This window comes from Elephantulus edwardii, unplaced genomic scaffold, assembly GCF_000299155.1.
Source record: "Elephantulus edwardii isolate Elephantulus edwardi_28Jun2011 unplaced genomic scaffold, EleEdw1.0 scaffold00105, whole genome shotgun sequence".
Classification (NCBI taxonomy): Eukaryota; Metazoa; Chordata; class Mammalia; order Macroscelidea; family Macroscelididae; genus Elephantulus; species Elephantulus edwardii.
The window spans coordinates 4088818-4100039 of record NW_006399855.1 but is presented as its reverse complement, the minus strand read 5'-3'; positions in this window follow the sequence as shown (position 1 = coordinate 4100039).

The following is an 11222-nucleotide window of genomic DNA, read 5'->3' as shown; positions in this document are numbered from 1 at the left end:
GTCCTTATTTTTGTTATATCCTTCATTCCAGCTTGAACTTCCTCTTTTAGTTCTTGATCATATGCTGCTTCCTGAGATGATTCTGTGTTAGTAAATTCTTTTTAGTGCTGTGATTTGCTGTCCTGGGAGATGTATTCCTTGTACCTTCTTTTCATGCTTCTGGGATCATTCAAGATTTTTCCAATAGCACCTTTATGTATTTCAATTTGAGTCTTGACTTTGTTCATCAGTTTCTTCAGCTTGTGAAAAGCCAAGTGAGTTCTTCACTTTTGACTCTCTGACTCCGGCTCTTTGCACTTTTTGTTATAATTCTTTGCTTTGTCTTCTTAAGCTGCTCTTTGAAATCTTCTGTTCAACTCTTTAGCTTTCTGATTTCTTCTCTTTTTTTGGCTCCCTGGTATTCAGTTGCAATATTCAGTGTCTCTTCTAACACCCTTTTTGGTCTTTTCCTCCTCCTCTCTTTCTTTCTTCATAATATTGTTGCTATCATTCCAAGCTCATCTGTTCTTTGCACATTAGGGTTCAAGGTCTTTAATCTGTTCTTGAGACGTTATTTTGTTTTTGTATTTTCGGGTTTTTTTTTAAATTCAAGTGAGATAGATTCAAGGTCATATTTTTGTTTTTCTGGATTTGTTTTAATTATTGTAGCTTCAATTTGAACTTGCACATGAGTAGCTGATGGTCTGCTTCAAATCAGCATTTGGCCTAGTTGTGAGAGCTAGTATTTAGCATCTCCAATGATTCTTTCCACAGATATAGTCAATGTAATTCCTATGTAGTACATCGGGGGTGGTCCATGTGTATAGTTCCCACATATGTTTTATATAAAAGGTATTAGCAGTAAATTGTAACATTCTAGTTCCAACCTCATCTCTGTTAACAAATTAGTATTTTTAGACTCTTGTTGTCTTTATGTACCATTGAGTCTGAAGGAATCATAGTTTACCCTCCAGTGGGTTTCCAGAAGCAAATTATCACACAGGAGGAGACTATTTTTCACCCATGGAACGACTGGTAGTCTCAATCTGTGTGCCTTTGGCATTGCAGCATAGCTTCTTGCCTCTAGGCCACCAGAGCTCCTGGGAGCTCCAGCTGTAACAAATTTCTATTAACAATGAAAGCATCAATAGTGACTTACATTCCAAATTCAAAGACCCTCCTTTAGGATGTTAGTAGTCAGGTTATGTTTCTTCCCAACGATGTCACTAATTGTTTTCAGAGATGACACCCTTCCTCATATACTGCTTAACACCCCAGTCTACAAAAGACTAACCCTAGACTCTTGTGGTAACGTGTGCACCCTCAGAGTATGAGTGATAATGACTCTTAACTAATTGTCATTTCTCCCTCTTTGCCAGTGTTAGGTCTAGATGTGATTCTGTGACTACAGATTCTGTGATTCTATGACATGGTTTGACTACTGAATACTGCATCCGTTATAGGACTCCAGCACCTCCCTGATAAAGATCAGATGACAGGAGTCTAGAGCAATGGTTATATGGTGGAGTGGACCTGGGGGAGTGTCTGTAAAATAATGAAAGAATCTTTTACTTTTCCAAGAGGGTAATGTCTGGTGGGGGGGAGCCTTGGGAGGGGGCAAATCTACAACAATGAATGAATGGAAATCCAAAGCCTCTGTAAATTTTCACTGAAGTTAATAACAAATTTAAATTAAAAAAAAAAGAATTAAGTTAGAGTAAGGATGGCAATGGAACCACCTTACCTCTGTAACTTGATTTGTGCCACTATTAGAACCTCTACTCAGAAGATTATTGCTTTTCAATTTCTGACTCATGCACTTTTAACTTGTTAAATTTGTAGCTTCTAGGCTGCAACACTTCCATGATACATCTTCAAGGATATGAACAAGTACGGCTAAGCACAATTGATAACAGTGCATCTAAATTCCAAAATCAATCTCCATAATAGTCTATGTGTTTCCTACTGCCAAAGGGGCCCTTTGAGAGAAGACCTCCACCCTGAAACCCACAGCGTCCCTTTTCAGCAGGAAGTAGCTAAGAGAATGCGCCATCCCCTTTCCCTTATGAATCAGGGTGAAGTCTCTCTCAGGGAGGAGTGATAGGGAATGGCAAGGGACACACTGATAAAGGAGATTAATCAGAACTGGCTTTGACAAGCACTGTGGCAATTGGACAATTAAAACAGACATTGGGGGGGGAAGAAGAACAAACGGGATGAGGGTGGAGAAAACAGTGCAACAATGAATGAATGAAAACCCAAAATCTCTGTAAATGTTCATTAAAACTAATAAAATTTAATTTTAAAAAAATAGAAAAGCATTTCTAATCCTTCTTGTTGCCTATGTTTCAAAACAATTCTGTTGTATGAGAATATGTGATCTCAAGTCTTGTAACCATGAGATGATAGTCATAAGGACAAAAACAAAGCCTATAAGAACAAAGGGATAAATGATACCTAGTTTCTGGATAAAATTTTTGAGACCTCCAACCTCTGAAGTTTCTATTAGTAAAAAATTTATCCTAGAATAAGGATCAGTGGGAATTTCTGATTATTAGAGCAGACAAAACCATTTTGACCCATGAAAGAAATGACATAAAAGAACCACTGCTTCTTTAGCTATTTGGTCCATCTTCCAGCTTTTGCCTCTGTGTTAGGACTCAGAACTCAGCTCAAGTCTCAATCTATGAAAGAGAACAGAACACTGAACTGATAATAAGATAGAAATCTGGAAATGGATAAGGTTGAGTAAATGTATTTCAAACTATGGTAACCCTTGAATATCTATTTCCATACCAAATAATTTATTCCTTAAACTTGTTGCTGTTGTGTGTAGTTGAGTCAGAACTGAACCATACCTGACCCTCCTGCAGATTTTCAGATGTAGTTAATTCTATGGGAGGAGATTACCTATACTTCACCCATGGAGCAGCTGGTTGATTCAAGTCACATGTCTTGAGGACTGAAGTGCAGCTTCTTAGCACTAGGGCACCATTGCTCCCTGTTTAGATTTAGAAACAATATTATTTATTTTACATATGCAGTAAGATTCTTAACTTAGAAAACCAGAAATAGGTATGAAGTAACCAGAAACATGATAGTAGTATTAAAATGCCTCTAAGGGCATTTGGTATCAGGACTGGAAGAAGATTCATCAACAACCTGCGTTATGCAGATGACACAACCCTGCTTGCTGAAACTGAGGAGGACCTGAAGCACTTGCTGAAGAAGGTCAAGGACTGAAGCCTCCAATATGGATTGGTAGTCAACAACAAGAAAACAAAGAGCCTCACCATAGATCGGGCCGATAGGCAGCCTCATGATAAATGGTGAAGAGATTTAGATTGTTAACAGTTTTAGTTCACTTGGCTCCACAACCAACACTCTTGGTACCAGTAGCCAGGAAATCAAGAGACCAACTACATTGGGAAAGTCAGGTGTCAGGGACCTCTCCAGAGTACTGAAGATCAAAAGATGTTAGTTTGGAGATTAAGGTGCACCTGATCCTGGCCACAGTCTTCACAATTGCGTGCTATGCATCAGAGAACTGAAAAATTAAGAGGGAGGATAGAAAGACAATTGATGCCTTTGAACTGTGGTGCTGGAGAAGAGTGTTGAATATATCATGGACTGCTAGGAGAACAAACAGGTTTGTCCTAGAGAGGGTGAAACCAGGCTGCTCCATGGAGGCAAGATTCTGAAGGTTTGTCTGACATACATTGGTCATGTTGCAAGGGAAGACTCATCCTTGGAGTGGAATATCATTTTTGAGACTGTGAGGGACAGCGCAAGAGAGAAAGACCCTCAAGATGGATTGATTCAGTCACTGGGAAAATGGGAGTAGTTGTGTCAGAGACAATAAGGTTGGCACAGTATAGAGCAGGGATTAGGGCTCTTGGACATAGAGTCACTGTAAGTCCAAACAACTCAATGGCAAATAACAACAACAACAAGAGCATTTAAAAACAAGTGAAGGTAGGTTTTTTTTGTTTTTCCTTTTCTTTTCTTTTCTTTTTTTTTCTTTTTTTTTTTGTACAATGGATGATAGGAAAATTATAAGGAGTTGTTCCTGTTATTTAGTTAATTGTGGTGGCTTTTGTCATACGTTGTAGAGTCAACTACTACTCAAAGCAACTCTATGAAAAACAGATTAAAACTGTGTTTTATCCTGTACCTTCTCTATAATCTCTTCAATGTTTAAGTCCATAGTTGCAGTCACTATGTCAATCCATCTAATTAAGATTTTCCTTTCTTTCACTAACTTACTTCTTTACTAACTTACCTCTTTTTCCAGTCTGGTGTCTATTTCTGAAGACTAACATCTCCTTACAACATTCCCAAAGTACATTACATGAAATTTCCTATCATTGCCTGTAAGGAAATCTCTGTTTCTTAATGATATTTGTGCTTCCTGTTCATACTTCCTGCAAAATAGACTTTTATATTCTTTTGGCAGTCCATAGGATAGGACTTTATTGATTGAGACAAATAATTCTAAATGTCTTTCAGACAAAATTCTCTCAGTAAAGAAATATATTTTATCCAAATGACCGTAGTAAACCTATGAAGAAACCTTAAGAATATCAAACATTGTAAGTGCTTTAAAATGTTGTAATGTTATAAGCAGTTCATTATTTAAATGATAAATACAACCAAAAATTTTTCTAATAGTAGAGTATATGATTTCCAAGATCATTGAAAAAGGGATTAAAGTCTTTAAAACTCAAACATTTAGTATAAAATAAATCCATATTTTGTATTAAGAAAAGACTATCTACTCATTTCTAGGGTCCCATATAATATAAATTTTTGCTTATTTGTGTAATAGGAGACAGAGTAGTATATTTTCAATCAACTGAAAGTACACATTTTCATCATTATCTTTTTCTCCCGAAGACTCTCCTCATTGTGTGTTTCATGTAAATAACTGTGCTAAAAGACCAACATTCCTGTCTACTGTGCTCCTCTCTCTTATCCACCTGACCATTTGGCTCTATCACTTTTCCCATTCCTTTTAATTTTATATTCACTCATCTAAAATGGAACACAACTATACGGTTCCTATTAGGAAAGTACAGATTCAAATAGAATCACAGTTCTATGTTTTATTTTTGTTACACAACCTTTTCAGCCTATTCCATCTGCATGATTGCCAGAGCCTCTGAGAATGCTAATTTCCCATCCTATTCTCCTAGTAAAATATGCTTCAGAAAAGATGGGACTGCCTTACCGAGGGACTAGAAGCATTTGGGATCGGAGAATGTTGACATTTTTTTAAAAAAGTCTCCTATGCACTATGAAGTATCAGGGCCCCTAGTCATTTTCCCCCCCTGCTAAAATGGTGCACATATGTGACTCCAGCTTTCTTTACAAGGGGAGTCATGACCCCCATAGGGCCACCATCTGTCTGCTTGGAGCAGGTGGTTTCATCCATATAGGAGCTCACTGTGGTTGTAACTCGTTAGATGTGCTGACATTGATTTCAGGCCTTTACATTCACTTTTTTCCCCCCCTTCAAGCTTGTTTACGGATACATTTAGGAAATCTGTGGTTTAACAAAAGAAAAAAACATATTTTGCTTTAAGATATCCTAACACACAATGTAAACTCCCCAAACAATCCTAGGTATATCAAAGCCACAACCTCTGAAGAAACACTTAAATGGAGAATAAGTCTATTTTAACTTTTCTATAAGATAAAAAAGTCAATAAATGGACCTTTTTTTCCTCATCTGACCTATAACAAGACAAAAAATAGCATACTAACTTACATACAGGGAATGTTTAATTTCTTAAAATTCTAGCTGGAAATTCAGCAAGAAACTGTTCTCTTAGCACCTCCTAAGAAACTTTATAGGCTTAAGAATGGAAACTTAAATAGAATGAGGCATAAAGTACCCTTCCCATGATGAAACCCTTTTTTTAAAAAAAAAAAGCTATGGAAATGCTTTAGTATCTGGAAGATTCAGTTTTTATTTATTTTTTTAAAAACTTGCAGCAGGAGAGTTGTCTCAGTTCCTAAGACTACAGATGGATAAAAACAGATTTGGTGAAAGGTGGAAACTTTTATTCCCTGGTTATAAAACCAGTACTAAAGGGAATATTTACATTATTCTAAAACCTTTAATTCCATGCTCATGCCTCCCCAGATCCCTTCACCAATGAATTTGCATTGCCACTCAGAAGAGGTGGTTTGTAAATAGGGCTCCCCAAACACATTTCCTTCCCTTCAGAAAGCATTATAGTAGAGAAAGCACAAGGCTTTATGTAACTGCTCAGAAATGCCTTCGTCCCAAACTCCCCTGACCACTAGCTGTTCTCCACATCCCTGATAATTACAGCTAGGATTTTGCCAGAGGAGTGCAGGTATGTAAATTCTATTTCCATTGTTTAAAATGATATATGTATATGGTATATCATATGCTTTGGTTACACACCACACACTTTTCTTCAAGTATTATTTTCTGTGGGAGCCTATTATTGTTATTGTTAGAGGCCATCAAGTTGAGTATGACCCATAGCAGCCCGTTGAACAACAGACCAGAACCCTACCCTATACTATGACATACTCATCATTTCTGAACCACTAGAATCCATTGCTTGCACTGTGTCATTCCATCTCCTTGAGACATTCCTCTCTTTTACTGACCCTCAACATTTCTAGGCATGATTCCTTTTTCAGAGAATAACCTCTCCTAGCACCACACCCAAAATATGACATGAAGTGTCTCCATATTTGCCTTCAAGGAGAACTCTGTTTGTGCTTTTCCCAAGATGTATCTGTTTGCTCTTTTGCCAGTCCACAGGATATTCAGTGCTCTTCTCAACACCACAACCCAAAGACATCAATTCTTCTGTCATTCTTACTCATTGCCCAGATCTCAGATGCTTAGCAAGTGATTGAAAAGAGCATGACCTGAATCAGGTACTCCTTGGTCTTCAAATGTTATCACTGATTTTAAGTATTTTGGAAAGTTCCCTGACAGCAGAGTTGCCCCATGTAATATGTCTCTTGATCTCCTGACTTCTTGTAGCAAAAGTGTTGATTGGTGATCCAAACAAGATTAAATCTTTGACAACATCAACCCTTTCTCCATCTACTATAATGTTGACTCTTAGTCTTGTGGTAAGGATCTTCGCTTTCTTGAGGTTGAGATGTGATCCATACCAAAGGCTGCAGGCTTTGATCTTCTGCAGCAAGAATTTCAAGTCCTCCTCGCTTTCAGCAATCAAAGTTGTGTCATCTGCATAACATAGATTGTTGAGGAGTCTATCTCAGTTCCTGATGCCACATATCCCTTCAGAGTCCAGCTTCATAGATTATTTACTCAGCATACAAATTGAATAAGTATAGAAAAATAATACATCCCTGAAAGAATACAACCCATTCTGATTTTAAACCATGAAGTGTTTCCTCTCTCTGGCTTGGGCAACAACTTCTTAATGTAGTTAAGAGCTTGCTAAACTTCTGCAGAAGTTTAGCTTTGCATTATTTTCCTGTCTTGAACTGGATTTAAAAAACAGAGCCTGTCCTGTGTATGATATGTCTCCGTGTGCCTGATTGTGTGTATGTATGTTTCTATGTGCCTTTGTTCTCTATCTGATACACATATGCTTGTCTGTGTGTGTCTTAGTGGCATTTGTGTCTGTGTGATGTATGTCTGTGTATGTGTTTGTGTATCTATGTGGTGTGTATATGTGTGTCTGGCTGATGCATATGCATGTATGTTTCAGTACAATGCATGTATATATCAAAGATATTTGTATCTTTGTGGTATAAATGTCTGTATGTGTGCATATATAAGTAGTGGGGTGTGATATTTATACATCAGTGTATGTGTATCAGTGAATATGTGGGGACATGAGTGTCTGTGTGCTGCGAGTGTGCTCTGTGGGTCATGTGTCTGTGTATGCTAATATTGTGTATCTTAGTGGTTTAGGCCGATCTATGTAAATATTTGCCTATACATTTACAACTCTGTGTATATATTTGTGTGTGTATAGTATGAATGTGCTATATATATCATGTCTAAGTCAGTGGAACCTATATGTGTATCTGTGTCTGTGTGTCATGGAGCAAGGGACAGGGAAGGAAAGTGAAGTGTTAGAATGTGTAAAACACATAAAGATGATAAGGAGGTTTTTCTACAGGATTATCTGTAGGAATGAAGCGTCATAGAGCTTCCAAACAGATAGTCTTCTTCAGTCATACACAAAGCAATATCCACCAAGGTATTATTTCTTAGTATATAGAAGGGATAATATTTTCTCCCACTGAGGTAAAAGCCTAATGGATCATATGACAATGTAGTACAGTGGTTTCTTACAAGAAAATGGTCTGGAAAATGAATGCTTTTCTGGCAAAATAATGAATAACACCTTCAATCCTTTGGCCTGCAAGTACACAGGCTGCCTTGAATCTCAAATGATTTCTCTGATGGGGTAATATCGCTGCTACCACAGACTCCCGAGAGCACAGAGCTAATTGTATGGTGTCAGATGGTGGGTGTGTCCATGGTAAATGTAAGCGGCACATCAGTGCAGCTTTATACAGCATAATAGGCACTGATTAGGCAGGCTTGTGGTGTGGCAGCCGTGTTTTCACCACTGACTGTTCATCGCCAATGTTGAGGCCGATTGGAGCAGTGGAAAAACATAATGTTGCCTCAGGAGGCAGTGCCTTCAGCTCTGAGTTTTTTAGATTAGCTATTGCTGGGGGTGGGGGGGGGTGGGGAATGTGCAAAGAGAAGCAGTTGCAAAGCTCTTTGGGTATTTCCCATCATATGCATCATTCTCCAGTCAGCATTTACTTGAACCTGACACTATACTTGATACTTTGGTTAAACTGGTAATGGTGTACATGAGTGGGGTGCTATGGGATCCCCCCCCCCGACCAGATTCATGTTGCCAAGCAGGCCAGCAAACAATCCACCTCATGTACTTGAGAAACACAGATATTAAGGCTAAAAAAATAATTTGGATATTGTTTCATGTCTGCAAATAGAATTGCCTGCTTTCCCCAGCCTCTCTCTCCTAGCACAGAGCCCAGCACAGGACAAGAGATCATTGCTTCTTTTCTTGTTTTATATGTCTTTTATATGATGTTACTCAGCAATGGTCAATACTTCCTTTGTAAACTCTTTTTCTTTGTCATCTTCTCTTTCCACTGTCATAGTTGCAGACATGGAGAAGAAAGGGATGACCAGACCACTTAATTATGCTCATATGAAACTTCTACCTAGATCAAGTAGCTGTTGTCTAAACAGAACAAGTGAACACTGCAGGGCTTAAAATTAAGAAAGGGGCATTTTGGGGTGTTATTCTCTCTCAATAGCTATTCAATCAGTATGCTGTGTGAATAATTAAAAAAGCTGAACTCTATGAAGAGTAATGTGTCGTCAGTATCAGAGGAAGATTCATCAACAACCTGTGTTATGCAGTTGGAAGTAAAGTATTTGCTGAATGTGAGGAGTCCTTAAAAACCAGCAGAAAATTATTAACTATAGCCTGCAATACAGATTATGCCTCAGCATTAAGAAGACAAAACTCCTCACCACCAGGCCAATAGTCAATATTATGATAGGTGGAGAAAAGATGTCAGTGACTTCTTCATTGGATCCACAATCAACACCCTTGATTCCAGCAGTCTGAAGATTATGATACATATTGTTGTTATTGGTGTTAAGTGCCATCAAGTCATAGGTGACTCATAGCCACCCTATGAATGAAAGACCTGAACACCTGTATAACTTTCATCCTTTCTCCAGGTTCATAGGGTTTCCGGAGGCAAGTTATTTCAGAAATGGATGCCATTCCTGCTTCCAAGCTTGCTTTTATCGGGGAACTCCACCAAACACTGTCCACCATGGATAACCATTGTTACCCATGATACAGGTACATATAGCCTATACGTATACATGATACATGATAGCAAATACATGATACATACATATGTACATATACATAATACATATAGCACTGGGAAAGTTTGCTAACAGGAACCTCTCCAAATTACTGAGAAATGAGAATGTCATTTTGAAGACTAAGGAGTGCCTGATTCAGACCATGTTCTTTTCAGTTGCATGCTATGCATCTGAGAGAGCTGGACAATGAATAGGGATGACAGAAAAATTGATACCTTAGAGCTCTGGTGTTGGAGAAGAGTACTGAATATCCTGTGGATTTCCAAAAGAACAAACAGATATGTTTCAGAGATAATGCAGCCAGAATACTCACTGGAGTCAAAGATGGTGAAATTTTATCTCACATGTTTTGGGCATGTTGTGAGGAGGTGTTCATCCTTAAAAATAGATGTCATGCTTGCAAAGTTTGAAGGTTGGTGAAAAGAGGATGACCGTCAATGAGATGGATTGACACAATGACTATAGTGATAGAGCCAAGTATGTCAGAGATGATGAGGATGGACAGAATAGGATATGATTCAGATCTGCTGTCCATAGGATCCCTAAAAATGATACATTCATCAAGGGTAGCTAACAACACCAACAAGAACCCAAGATCCTCATGTTCCTGAGGCCAGATTCTAGGCCAAAGAAAGCCACTAAACTGTCACATCAGTCTTAGTGCTCCATGCTGCTGTAACAGAAATACCACTAGTTCATGGTATAAAAGAATAAAAACATATTGTCTTACAGTTCATAAAGTCAGAAGTCTAAATCCAAGGAACAGCTTTAAGGGAAGCTTTACTATTTTAACTTCTAGTGACAGACAGTCCTTGACATTCTGGCTTTGTAGATAAATATGCTTCTGTCATGAGATAATGTCAATCTTATCCTTATACATATCTAATCCAATCATGATTAAATTTAGGACACATCCTGTAATTATATTCTCTCATTAGTGTATTCATGAAGGTATTATAAGCAAAAAAGGATTATACTCTAAATTATAAGGATTAAAATTGCAACACATAGTTTGAGAGGATCCAACTCAATCCCTACCAGTGTTCCTTAAACAATAGATGTTAAATCTGTGCTCTGCATTTTAGGTTATTAATTTATTATCGAAGCCCCTGCACTTACTAGGCCGCTTCTTGTCCTCATTTCCCAAACCAAACAAGTCTTTAAGTACTGATAAACCTAGTGCCATTGAGTTGATTCCAGCTAATCACAATTCTATAGGATAGAACAGAATGACCCCTTGGGATTTCCAGGGTTGTAATATTATCAAGGCAGATTGCCACAACTTTCCCTTAAAGAACTGGTGAATTCATATCACTTAGCT